Raw genomic sequence first — 15134 nt, 5'->3', positions numbered from 1 at the left:
ATTCTCGTATCGTCAAGCTGCACATTAAGCTCACGCGAGGCCGAGGCATGGTGTAGATGGAAAACAGATGGTACCGTTTTTGCAGTGCTAGGGATTAGTCACCACTTTTTACAGTAATCAGATATCAGAGACATGTCTTTCATGAGTGTTTCCTCGAGGATGTCAAACTTGGATGCCTGAGTTGCACAGCAGATGTCATCGGCGTAGATGAACTTCCTTGAAGAAGTTTCTGGACGGTCATTGATGTAAATATTAAATAGGGTAGGAGCCAGAACAGAGCCCTGGGGGAGGCCACTTGAGACAAGTCTCCATCTGCTAGACTTGTCACCCAGATGCACCCGGAATATTCTGTTTTGGAGAAGAAACGATATAGTGTTAAATAAGAGATGTAACCTAGAGAGAGTCGGGAGATAGCACAGCGGGTTAAGCGCACATAGCACAAAGCACAAGGACCGGTGTAAGGATCCCAGTTTGAGCCTCTGGGGAGTCCCTTCACAGGTGGTGAAGCAGGTTTGCAGGTGTCTTTCTCTCTCCCTCTCTATCTTCCCCTCCTCTCTCCATTTCTCTCTGTCCTATCCAACAATGACAACATCAATAACAACAACAATAATAACTACAACAATAAAACAAGGGCAACAAAAGGGAATAAATAAATATTTAAAAAAAGAAATGTAACCTAGAGACACAAACAAGTCCAAGACAGTCTTCGATTGTATATAAGACATACTACCACTAGATCAAGACCAGTACCTTAATATTAGAGTTCACTTGTCAATCAATTGATAAGACAAGTGATTTCCCCTTGGAGTTCCCAGTAAGTTCTTTGCTTTTCTCCTCCTCAAAGTATAGAAATCAGAATGGAGACTTTTGACTAACTATGTTACTCATCTTGAGCTTATTACAAAAAGGGGTGAACCTGGGGGTGTGGGGGTGGAACTTCTTGCAAAGAGGAATATAGAGTAACAAGAGAAAATCAGAGCACTGAATTTTGGGATGTTTTTTTTTCCCCCTGTACCTAGTGTGATTCAGAAACCTGTAATATATAAAGCTATGTTTCCACACGTCAACAATGACCCCCTCAAGGCAAATTTCTCTAATTTGTTTTTAAACAATCTATACAGGCTCCTAGTAATACTACTTGAATATTGAAGTGTACAAATCACAATCACCAGTATTAATTCCGGTTGGTTCTCTTCCCCACATCCCAGGATGCAGGACACAGGATCTTCAGGCTTAAGCAAACACAGAGGAAAGGAGGGAGGCACTATTTCTGGGGGTCTCCAGGGACAGCTCTCCTGAGCTCACAAGTGTATTTCTTTGTCACTTCATGGGATTAGCCATTTCTCTCTCCTCCTGCTGTAGTTCCCTGTCGATGAGATGTCAGGCCACTCACAACCTTGAGAGGCAGTGCCCTTCAGTTTATAATAACCTGCCATCATAAGTGAGGGCCGTGGTGTTGCCACTTCTTGAGAGAACTTAATGGGGTAACTCACTGGCTTATACAGAGCCTTTGCTTCAGTGTTGATGGATTATATTTTCTTCAGATGCAAGAATAGTTCTTTTCTTCTCATTATTGGGTTTTAAGTGCTACTACAGGAATAAAGCAGTATCATTTGAAACCTGGAGTCCCAGACGTTTCAATGTGCCCACTCTGCCCACTTTCCCCTGCAGCTCTCTCATCCATGTAGACATTAAGTTTGTGAGGGCTGGACCAGAGAAATAGCTGAGCAGTAGACTATGGTAGCACACTCAGAGTCATCCCAACCACTCAAGTCCAAGGCACCATTCTCCAGAAGGAGGGTTGAAACCATTGGTTTGTTCTGGGAAATGATTGCTGAAGAATCTTTTAGATCATATATAGAAGAGAAAATTTAGTAACTTCTAACAGAGGCTCACAGAGAGAGATTATCACAGAGATCATGCTGTCCATGTTTGATAAAATACAGTATCTAGAACTATGCCACGTAAAAACCAAGTTGAGAGTGAGGGAGTCTAGTGGTGGTTTTCACACACCAGAGTGTACATGTTACCATGTGCAAAGACTCAATTTTGTAGCCCCAGTCCCCACCTGTAGGGTAGCTTCACAAGTGATGGAACAGAATTGCATGTGTCTCTCCTATTTTTCTCTATTTCCTTATCTTTCTCTATTTCTGTTGCTTGCTCTCTTATCAAAAGGATAGAGAGAGAGAGAGAGAGAGAGAGAGAGAGAGAAAGAGAGAATAGCCACTGGTAACTGTGAAGCCATGAAGCCACTGAGTCCCATCAATAATCATGGTGGTAAAGATATTTGAAATCTGTCTTACCTGATAAAGAGACATCTATCTTATCTGATAGGGCAAATGCCTCCACAGAGTATCTGCTCCCTTGTGAGTTTCCATCTCTCTCTCTCTCCTCTATATTTAAAGCTCTAGGCTCCTAACCCATTCCTTAGCAAAGGATAGAAATGCTCCTTTGTCTCATTTCTCATTTATTTGAAATTTATGTCCTGGAGGGCAGGGGTAGATAGCATAATGGTTATGCAAAAAGACTCTCATGCCTGAGACTCCAGAGCCCCAGGGTCAATTCCCTGCACAACCATACGCCAGATCTGAGCTGTGATATATATATATGATATATATATATATATCACATATATATATATCACATATATATCATATATAATTTTTATATAATCATATATATATGATTATATATATATGATTATATATATGATATGTGATATATATAATCATATATATTATATATAATATCATATATAAAGATATATATATCATATATATATATCATATATAATCATTTTTTTTTCCCCTGACATCTACGGACATAGTCCGAAGTGAAACATGGCATGGTGGCATTGGTTGCACTGATTTGGTTGTGGTCATTAGGTGCAGTATCAAATGGTATGGGTCAAGAGAAACATGGAGAAAAACAAGCAAAGTCCCAGAGGTTCCAGGACTGGGAGATCTGTAGATTTTAAAGAGAATGAAAAAGGCTCCTTGCTGTCTTAGATTTAAGAAGGTAATAGATAATTATTGTTATAACCAAGTTATTTGGGAACATGGTTTACTTTGAAATTCCATGGTTAGGATTTACTATACCATGCAAGGCCTCACTATGATTTTATGTCATTTAATGTTATTTGTAAATAACTGTTATCTGAGATACTGACAGGACCAGATGTTTTTAGTCTCCTTGATCTAAGATTATAGGTGATTTAATATTTCAAAAAAGTTATTATTAGAAATGCATGAACAATTTAAACCCAGTGCTATAATTCAATCAGTTTACAAATTTGAAACATTGAGTGCTTAGATTAAAGGAATATATACTTAGAAATGAAATCTATTTTTTAAATTTTTTTATATTTATTTATTTTGTTGCTCTTGTTGTTTTATTGTTATAGTAGTTATTGATGTCATTGTTGCTGGATAGGACAGAAAAAATGGAGAGAGGAGGAGAGAAAGAGACACCTGCAGACCTGCGTCACCGCTTGTGAAGCGACTCCCCCGCAGGTGGGGGGCAGGGGCTCGAACCTGGATCCTTATGCCGGCCCTTGCACTTTGTGCCACCTGCGCTTAATCTGCTGCACTACCGCCGGACTCCCGATATACAGACTCCCAATATACACATATCTTTTTAGATGGGTGTGTTTAACTCCTTAGGATATATCCCTAGGAGAGGAATTACTGGATCATAAGAAAGGTCCATTTCTGGCCTTGTGAGGGTTCTCTAGATTGCTCTCCACAGGGGTTGGACCAATTTACATTCCTACAAGCAATGCAGGAGGGTCCATTTGCCCCTACAACCCCTCCAACATTTGTTGCTGTCATTTCTCAAGTAATGGTAGGGACTTTCCCACTCTCTGAAGGCAGGCTGGGTCAATCTACTCTGCCACTTGAGGAAGACTGGTCCTGAAATTAGTGCAACCTAGAAATGCTTTTAGCTGTGACCATGGAATGCAAGCTTAGACTGACAGGGATGCAGAGGTTACATAGGCTCCTGTGCTAAATTCGAATAGATATGAATCCTAGGTCAGATTGATGGGGTTTATATTTAATAGTATTTATATATTTACCACATATTTGGGAGCTACTCTCTGCTCTGTTCCAGTTGTCTAGTCCTACTCTCAACTCTGACACCATCTTGATAGACAATACTTTTAGTCCAATCTCATGATAGCTATCAGGCCCAGGTAAAAATTAGTAAAGTCATGGGCCCATCGGAATATACCTAAAAAGACTTCCTAGCTTCTTCCAACATGAAGACCTCAAATTTTATCTGCTATATTCTATTCTTATCTTTAGGTTCCTGATTATTAAACAATTTGTTTTGCTTTAGATCTTAATGCTATTCAACCACAGATGCTACCATGAGACCATCCTGACTTCCCTGAGCAGATGACCTCACCACTATGTCCTGTTACCTCATTTCCCCAGTGCCCCATACCACTAAGGAAAGATAGAAAAAGGCTGGGGGTATGGATCAACCTGCCAATGCCCATGTCCAGGGAGAAGCAGATACCGAAGCCAGACCTTCCATCTTCTGCACCCCATAAAGAATTTTAGTCTATATTCCCAGGGGGGTAAAGAATAGGGAAGCTGGGAGTCGGGCTGTAGTGCAGCGGGTTAAGCGCAGGTGGCGCAAAGCACAAGGATCGGCATAAGGATCCCGGTTCGAACCCCGGCTCCCCACCTGCAGGGGAGTCGCTTCACAGGCGGTGAAGCAGGTCTGCAGGTGTCTATCTTTCTCTCCCCCTCTCTGTCTTCCCCTCCTCTCTCCATTTCTCTCTGTCCTATCCAACAATGACAACAACAATAATAACTACAACAATAAAACAACAAGGGCAACAAAAGGGAATAAATAAATAAATAAAATAAATATAAAAATAATAAAAAAAAGAATAGGGAAGCTTCCAATGAAGGGGAGGGGATGCTAAACTCTGGTGGTAGGCGTTATAGGGAATTGTACCCCTTGTATCCTATAATCTTGTTAATCATTATTAAATCACTAATAAAAATCATGTAAAATGTAGACATATAAATCACTAGTTAATTAATATGAGAGGGGGGAAATTAATTGTATATCTCGAAGTTTTTTAAAACACAAACTGAATCTTTTTAATATATAGGCTGTGTAATTGATATGCAGACTCTCTCAAAAGCCTAGACCAAGTAGATCAGAAGCAACCAATAGCACAGCTATATACAAGATACTGGGTACTGTACAGCAAACCCTAACAAAAGGACTTTTCAAAGTTAACCCAATTACCAAATAATGTGATGATAACATTAACTATCCATTGTCTTTTTGAACCCTAAGACAGCAGGAACCTCACATCTCCACTATAGAGCCCCTACTTCCCCCAGTCCTGGAACCCTTGGATAGGGCCCACTTTCCCGTATGCCTCTCCCAATCCATACCAAATAATATTGCATCCGCCGATCACAACCTAACCAACGCAACGATTGCCACCTCAACATGCTTCACTTCAGACTATGTCCAGAGACTTCACGTGTGGAATGACAACCCTTCAGCTTCATTACTCGGGTGAGACCTTTCCTTTCATAGTATACTCTAATTTCATCTCAGGTGGTTCACTTTCTAACAAAGTCCCAAAACCTAGATATACACCAGTTTCTGTGAGAGAGAGCATATCTTCACACGTATCTATAAACTACTGCAAAATATATACCTGAAAGCAGAAGTACACTAGAGTTTGCAGTGAGTACCTCCCTAACACTTCCTCTCCACTATTCCAAGCTTTGGGTCCATGATTGCTCAACAATTTGTTTGGCTTCATATGTTAACTCTCTTTTCAGTCACCAGGTTCCAGATGCCACCAGGATGCTGGCCAGTCTTCCCTGGATTGAAGACCCCACCAATGTGTCCTGGAGCTCAGCTTCCCCAGAGACCCACCCTACTAGGGAAAGAGAGAGGCAGACTGGGAGTATGGACCGACCAGTCAACGCCCATGTGCAGCGGGGAAGCAATTACAGAAGCCAGACCTTCTACCTTCTGCAACCCACAATGACCCTGGGCCCATGCTCCCAGAGGGATGGAGAATGGGAAAGCTATCAGGGGAGGGGGTGGGTTATGGAGATTGGGTGGTGGGAATTGTGTGGAGTTGTACCCCTCCTACCCTATGGTTTTGTTAATTAATCCTGTCTTAAATTAAAAAAAAGAATTTTAATTTCCAAGTTGAAAAAAAAAAGAATATACTATAGGGGGTCGGGTGGTGGCGCAGTGGGTTAAGCGCAAGTGGCACAAAGCGCAGGGACCAGTGTAAGGATCCCGGTTAGAGCCCCCGGCTCCCCACCTGCAGGGGAGTCGCTTCACAGGCGGTGAAGCAGGTCTGCAGGTATCTATCTTTCTCTCCCCCTCTCTGTCTTCCCCTCCTCTCTCCATTTCTCTCTGTCCTATCCAACAATGAACAACATCAACAATGGCAATAATAATAACCACAACGAGGCTACAACAACAAGGGCAAAAAAAAGGGGGAAAAATGGCCTCCAGGAGCGGTGGATTCATGGTACAGGCACCGAGCCCAGCAATAACCCTGGAAGGAAAAAAAAAAAAAAAAAAGAATATACTATAGTGGGCCGGGAGGTGGTGCAGTGGATAAGGCATTGGGCTTTCAAGTGTGAGGTCCTGAGTTCAATACCCAGCAGCACATGTACCAGAGTGATGTCTGGTTCTCTCTCTCTCCTATCCCTATTATTAATAAATAAAGTACTTTTTAAATTTTTATTTATAAAAAGGAAACACTGAAAAAAAAAAACATCGTATAAGAGGGGAACAACTACACACAGTTCCCACCACCAGAACTCTGTATCCCATTCCCTCCCCTGATAGCTTTCCCATTCTTTATCCCTCTAGGAGTATGGACCCAAGGTCATTATGGGGTGCAGAAGGTGGAAGGTCTGGCTTCTGCAATTGCTTCCCCATTGAACATGGGCATTGGCAAGTCTATCTATACTCCCAGCTTGTCTTTCTCTTTCCCTAGTGGGGTGGGGCTGTGAGGAAGTGGGGCTCCAGGAAGTGGGGTTGTCTGCCCAAGGAAGTCCAGTTGGCATCATGTTAGCATCTGGAACCTGGTGGCTGAAAAAGAGTTAAGATATAAAACAGAACAAATTGTTGACTAATCATGAACTTAAAGGCTGTAATAGTGCAAATGAAGATTCAGGAATCTCCAATTTGTAGATAGTTAGTAGCCCTATTTTAGTTCTATTCCAAAGGGCAGGGCACCCAAAAAGATGATTGGTGATCTTATGAGTCTAGGAAATGTGTCAGGGAATTGTCTGTGAAAATAGAAAAGAACACATTTGATCATTAGTTTCTGCCCCCTTCCTTTTTATCAAGGGACAGACCATTTGTATTAATTCCTTTGTATGTTAGAAAAAAGCCCATGGACAGAAAGAAAGCAAAGAGACTATCAATACAGGCTCAGTGCCAGACCCTTATTGGCAGGCCCTGTGCAAGTGCAAGAAGCCTGGTCAGGACTGGTCACACAGTCCTAGTTGGAAGAAGAGGTGGCACCAAGAACATTTGCAGTGATGGCAGAGAGTCTCCTCTTTCATGGTCACTGTGAGATCGTGGTATTACCGAACTGTCACTGATACAGCTGAAGAGTAACAGAATGTGACTCACCCTAAATTATGCCTCTTTGGCAATAGGATTTGTTTTGAACTAATTATTTTGAGAAACAGCAGACACAGGGGACATTCTGAATACAGCAGAAGACACTCTTTTGTAAACAACTTACATTTCAAAAGAAAATATTGTTCCCTTTCTGTACTCAGAAGAGTGACCAAATCCCAAGAGAATCTTATCAATAGAGAAGGCACCAAATTATATCTGCATTATAAGTCTTACTTTTTCTTACCTTCTTTTCCTGGCCATGTCCCCATAACTGATGCCTTCCCTTGCCCCAACACTTGTCTTTTGGCTTTAGTTGAAAATTATATTTATCCCAGTTCTGACACCATCTTCCCAAACAATACTCTTGCATGTTAGCTGTCCGGCTCAGGCAAAAATTAGTAGTCATGGGCCCATCAGAATATACCTAAAAAGACTTGCTGGCTTCTTCCAACATGAAAACCTAAAATTTTATCTGCTAAATTCTTATATTTAGTTTCCTGATTATTAAACAATTTGGTTTGCTTTATATCTTAATGCTTTTCAGCCACCAAATTGCAGATGCTACCATGATGCCAACCTGATTTCCCAGGCCAGATGACATCACCAATGTCCTGGAACTCCAGCTCCCCAGAGCCCTACTCAACTAGGGAAAGATAGAAACTGACTGAAGGTATGAATCGACCTGTCAACACTCATGTTCAGCAGGGAAGCAATTACAGAAACCAGACCTTCCACTTTTTCTGCACCCCATAAAGAATTTTGGTCAATACTCTCAGGGGATAGAGGATAGGGAACCTTCCAATGGAAGAAAGGGAGGGTATACAGAACTTTAATGGTGGGAATTGTATGGGACTGTACCCCTCTTATCCCTTATCCCACAATTTTATCTATCATTATTAAATCACTAACAAATGAAAAAAGAAAAATCATATTTAAGCCTTAATTCTAAGTTGCTTAGAGTAGCTATTCATTTCCCCTGGGTATTTCCCATGTATGCATGCCAATATTTACACAGTAACACAAAGTTGCTTATTTTGAGATATTTGATGGCTTCATAAGAGAGAGAGAAAGAGAGAGAGAGAAATACATGTAGTGCTGCCTGGGATCAAACCAGAGGACTTATTTTTCCTATACTTTGCCACTGAGTCACCTCATTGGTCAAAAATATCACAAAAGTTTTGAAAGTTCAATCATTGATCAATTACAACAAAAATGTTGGTAAAATGAGTACCAATTTCCAGTGAGGAAAAAGAAATAAAATCTTGAATTCTCAGAGGAGGGGGGGGTTGGCGTTGCTGGAAACTACACTAAGATATGCAGCATAAGGAAACTAATTTTTTTCTTTTTTTAATATTTATTTTATTTATTTCCTTTTGTTGCCCTTGTTGTGATTTTTTTATTGTTGTAGTTATTATTGTTGTTGTCGTTGTTGGATAGGACAGAGAGAAATGGAGAGAGGAGGGGAAGACAGAGAGGAGGAGAGAAAGCTAGACACCTGCAGACCTGCTTCACCGCTTGTGAAGCGACTCCCCTGCAGGTGGGGAGCCGGGGTTCGAACCGGGATCCTTATGCCGGTCTTTGTGCTTTGCGCCACCTGCGCTTAACCCGCTGCGCTACAGCCCGACTCCCCGGAAACTAATTTTTATGAATACTGAAATTCAGAAGAAGTTTGCAAAGGGGACACAGTGAAAGAAAATTTAATAATGTTTTTAAGAAAATGAATTTGAAAGGACTCTAAAAAAATGCTTGTTACTGCTGACCTTAGAAATAAGCAGAGTGTCTCTAACAACAAGAAACAGTTTCAGAAAGTATTCCCTTTGTTAGCTCATGTTTATTCTTATCCCTAAGCATTCACTGCCTGGAGGGATTTGGACCTAGGTTAATTACTGAATCACATATGTTGAGAGCCAGAGTCACATTAATAGTAGGAAACAAACTTTGGGACCAGTCTGCCTTTGTTGAAAGACTGTGGCAGTGACATTTAACTAGCTCTGGGCCAGCTTACCTGTTTATTTAACCCCACTAGATCTCAGTTCTTTGTATTTCAGAGATGAAATAAAGATGCTCTCATTATACAGCTGCAGTAAGAATTAGATGGCCGCATAAGAAAAACACTTAGTATACCTGCTGGCATAGAGTCACCTGCAAAATGTTTGTTGTTAACATTTTGTTATCTAAGTTCAAAATTGGCATAATAGAAATCAGTACTCAAACATTTAATTAGATGCTTAAAATCAGTGTGATTTGAAATTTTGTTACAAGAAATTATAGCATATGCTTAAGTATAATTTTTTCAAGTTTTTATGCAAATATCCAGGTACCAAAGATTTTACTATCCAAAGTGATTAAGGCCCACCATTTTGAGTCTTTTAGCAAAGTTTCCAAGCAAAGCAGGGCTTCATGACTGTGGTACAGTGCTGACATCTAGTGGCTGCAAGTCTCAAAACTTACAATTTAACTGCTCATTTTACTGCTTTGGAAGAGAAATCAGTCAACTCCCTTCAAAAGCCTTCAGTACTCCTCTGTTTTAGAACCCCTTCAAGTGCTACAATATAAACCAGTTTTAGGCTTTTTGTAGAAAACATAAGTTTCATGGGGATCAGGTGGTAGCACAGCGTGTTAAACGCACGCCACGTGAAGCATAAGGACAGGTGCAAGAATGCCTGTTCGAGCCCCGGGCTCCCCACCTGCAGGGGAGTCGCTTCACAAACGGTGAAGCAGGTCTGCAGGTGTCTATCTTTCTCTCCCCCTCTCTGTCTTCCCCTCTTTTCCATTTCTCTCTGTCCTATCCAACAACAATGATATCAATAACAACAATAATAATAACCACAGCAATGATAAAACAAGGGCAACAAAAGGGGGAATAAAAGAAAAAAGTTTTATTATCATGGGGGGACTGAACTTTGGTGATGGGTGTGCTGTGGATTTATCCCTTGGTGTTCTTATAATCCCATAATCAATTATTGAACCATGAATATATTTTTAAATCATAAATAAGCTCTGTTTTTAAAATTTTATTTAAGGACTCTCCATACCATCTTCCAAAGGGGATGCACAGTTTGCATTCCCACTGATAGTGTAACAAAGTCTCTTTTTCTCTACAGCTTCTCCAAATACTTTGTCATGTCCTGTTTTGTTGCTAGAAGCCATTCTAACAGGTGCGATCTGGAATCTCAGTGTAGTTTTAATTTGTATTTCTCTACTGATAAGTGAAGTGGAATATTTCTATATGTGTCTGTGGGCTACGTGTATCTCCTTTAGAAAACTGTCTAGTTCTTTGGCTCACTTTTTAGGGGGTTATTGTTTTTTTCTTTTGTTGAACTGTGTGACTCCTGCACAGATGTTTGATATCAGTTGCTTGTCAAATGTGTGATGTGCAAATCCACCTTATGATCCAGCACTATCACTCTTAGGCATTTAACCAAATGACAAGCAAACACTAATTCAAAGGGACATATGCACCCCTATGTTCGTAGCTGCATTATTCACAATTGCCAGAAAGTGGATGGGGAGCCGCTTCACAGGCAGTGAAGCAGGTCTGCAAGTGTCTATCTTTCTCTCCCCATCTCTGTCTTCCCCTCCTCTCTCCATTTCTCTCTGTCCTATCTAACGACGACAACATCAACAACAACAACAACAATAATAGCTAAGACAACAATAAAAAGGGTAACAGAAGGGAAAATAAATAAATATTAAAACATTTTTTTAATTATGGGTCATATACAACATGGAACACTACTCTGTTATTAAAAAATGATATTGTGTTCTTTGGGACAAAATGGAGGGAACTGAAAGTGATTATGCTTAGCAAAATAAGTGAAAAGATGAAAGACAAGTACCAGATGGTTTCATTCATATGTTGATATGTGATATCTAGAGAACTGAAACACATGAACTCGTAAAAAAAAAAAAAGTAAGACAGAAGCAAATAAACTGTCTTTAAGATTTTATAAGAGTGATGGTGGTTAGCATTGGGTGCGTGGAGGCACCGAATTTTGGTGGTAGGTGTGATGTGGAGGTGTACTCTGTAATCTTATAATCTTGTAAATCATCATTAATCACAAAAATAAGTTCCAAATGACCAATAAGCACATGAAAGGATGTTTATCTTTCATAGAAACCAGGGAAGCAAAAGCAATATGGTGTTACTTCAGACTCTACAGATTTTTAACTAGTATGAAACCTGATACAAATTGATGGCAAGGAAGTTAAAACATGGGGATCCTCAAATGCGGCCATCAGAATTTGAAGTGTTATTTTGCTATGCCAAAAGCCATTCAGAAACATCTAGTGAAAATGCTGATGTGTATGACCTGAGGCACAGCAGATCTGATTCAGGGTATATATTCTAGATCTAAAAAATACACGTTTTCCAAGAAATGTATTAACAGGATGTGTAGGGCAACTCTGTGTGTGTGTATGTGTGTGTGTGTGTGTGTGTGTGTGTGTGTGTGTGTGTGTGTGTGTGTGTGTTAGATAGGCAGAGAGAGAAAGAACCAAACATCATTCTGGCACATGTGCTACTGGGGATTGAACTCAGGACCTCAAGCCTGAGAATCCAGTGCTTTATCCACTTTGGCTCATCACCTTGGATTTGTTGGTGTGTCCAGGTATCCAGTTTAGAAAACAAACAATCCCACCAATATGTCCTGAAGCCCCGCTTCCTCTGAGCCCCACCCCACTAGGGAAAGAGAGAGGCAGGCTGGAAATATGGATTGACCTGTCAACGCCCATGTTCAGCAGGGAAGCAATTACAGAAGCCAGACCTTCCACCTTCTGTATCCCACAATGATCTTGGGTCCATACTCCCAGAGGGTTAAAGAGTAGGAAAGCTATCAGGGGAGGGGATGGGATACGGAGATCTGGTGGTGGGAATCATGTGGAGTTGTACCCCTCTTATCCTATGGTTTTGTCAATGATTCCTTTTTATAAATAAATAAGAAAAATAAAGCTAAAAAAAGAAAACAAACAAAAAATCTTTTTAAGTGAATAGAGACTTTCTGATGCATTATACTGAATGCCTTGCACTAATGTAAATACAGGAACTGTCTCAATAACTTAACTTATAAAAATATCCCTCTCCTATCACTCTTACATTCTTTTTTATAAAGTTTTTTAAAAATATTTATTTATTTATTTATTTATTCCCTTTTGTTGCCCTTGTTGTTTTATTGTTGTAGTTCACTCTTACATTCTAATGTGCAGATTATAGTGATACTGGGACTGCGTGGTGAAAACAAACAAAAAAAATAAATCTGGGAGTTGGGCGGTGATGCAGCGGAGTAAGCTCAGGTTGCACAAAGCACAAGGACCAGCATAAGGATCCCGGTTCGAGCCCCAGGCTTCCCACGTGCAGGGGAGTCGATTCACAAGTGGTGAAGCAGGTCTGCAGGTGTCTTTATCTTCCCCTCTCTGTCTTCCCCTCCTCTCTCCATTTCTCTCTGCCCTATCCAACAACAACAACAACAAGAATAACTACAACAATAAAACAACAAGGGCAACAAAAAGGAATAAATAAATAAATTATTTTTTAAAAAAACTAAATCTGTAATAAAATCTGAAAATATGCAATGATGTCTTCAAAGCTTTTGGGGAAGGGAAAAGATAAGTGATTTGAAAGATAAGGAACAAAAGGAAAAAGGGGCTGGACTATAATTGCAATTTTTCATTACTCAAAACTGCTTATCTTCTCAGGAAATGTATGCAAAATTCTATTTGTTATAGTCTTTATTTTCTTTTTTAATAACTGTATTTGAATTTTTATTATCTTTATTTATTTATTGAATAGAGACAGTCTGTATCAGTCAAATCTATACAGATAGATGGTTTCCAGGAGATGTGAGGGGAAACATGTGTTGTTGTTTAATAGGTATACATTCTCAGTTAATTAAATTTTATGTTATTTTATTTATTAGCTATAGATAGAGAAATTTAGAGGGGTGGGGCAGATAGAGAGAGAAAGAGACAGAGAGACACCTGCAGCCCTGCCTTCACCACTTGTGAAACTTTCCCCTTGCAGGTGAAGACCAGGGGCTTGAACCTGGGTCCTTGCACACTGTAATGTGTGTGCTTCTATAGATGCACCACCTCCTGGCCCTCAGGTTTTTGAAATTTTATTATTGATTTAATATTGATTTTTACAAAATTACAAGATAAGAGGGGTACATCTCCTCACTGTTCCCACCACCAGAGTTCTGGATCCATATTCCCTCCATTGGCAGCTACAGCAGTTCTCCTAATGTTGTAGATGTTGGTTAACTATTATTTCTACAACTATCTGTCTATATTTGTATATATTCGCCCATTGTTTTTCTCTGGTCCTATCTTCTTTTTCTTTCCGAGTCACATATACAACTTTCAAGACATCTAAATGGCCCTTCCTTTTTCCTCTTCTCTCCTGGTCCTGATGGAGTTGGAGTTCAGAGCCCTCTGATTATGTTTCCTTATCACTTCTCCCCCACTGGGAGTATGGACCAAATTTCCCTTTGGGATACAGAAGGTGGGAGTTCTGGCTTCTGTAATTCTTCTCCATTGGACATAGTCATTAGCAGGTTGATTCACGGGTATCGATTTTCTTTTTCTTTTTTTTTTAAGACTTTTTATTTATTTATGAGAAAGTTAGGAGGAGAGAGAAAGAACCAGACATCACTCTGGCACATGTGATGCCAGGGATCGAACTCAGGACCTCATGCTTGAGAGTCCAAAGCTTTACCACTGCGCCACCTCCCGGACCACAGGTATCAATTTTCTATTTGAGATGATGAGAAAACTCTAGAAGTGGAGTGGTCCGGGAGGTGGTGCAGTGGATAAAGCACTGGATTCTCAAGCATGAGGTCGTGAGTTCAATCCCTGGTAGCACATGTGCCAGAGTGATGTCTGGTTCTTTCTCTCTCTGCCCACCTTTCTCATAAATAAATAAATTCTTTAAAAAAAAATTCTAGAAGTGGGATGTGGTAAGCTTGCACAGCAAAGTCTAGGTAATTTATGCCACTGGATTGAGCACTTAACATGGTTAAGATAGTGGATTTTACATTATATATTTTATACCACAAACAAAAATTAAATTCCATCAGCCAGCTCCTACCCTTTGGGCAACAGTTAAAGAGAATAGCAGAGACATATGCTGTATAATATATGTATAAGCAAGCATATATGTTATAGTCACAGTACAGAAGTCAGTGGGGAGACCAAGAAATGACTGCAACTGGCATTGGCAGGTGGATCCATACTCCCAGCCTGTGCAACTAGCATTTCAATCTTTCATCAAAGTCACAAAACTAGAATGAAGTTCAAATTGTAATGACTGGAACAATTTGCTTTTACTGTTTCGGGAAATACTGTATCTCCCTGTCCTGAGGCTAACAGGAGACTAGGGTCAGTGGGACATACTGATTTTTGATAAAGTTTACTGCTTCCAACTCCTCCTTGGACCCTGCCTCTGCTGGAGAGATGTGACTTTTTTTTTTTTTTTCAATTTTCTGGTGAGCCTTGGCTGT

The sequence above is a fragment of the Erinaceus europaeus genome, chromosome X (assembly GCF_950295315.1).
Source record: "Erinaceus europaeus chromosome X, mEriEur2.1, whole genome shotgun sequence".
Lineage (NCBI taxonomy): Eukaryota > Metazoa > Chordata > Mammalia > Eulipotyphla > Erinaceidae > Erinaceus > Erinaceus europaeus.
Note: the sequence above shows the minus strand (reverse complement) of the source record.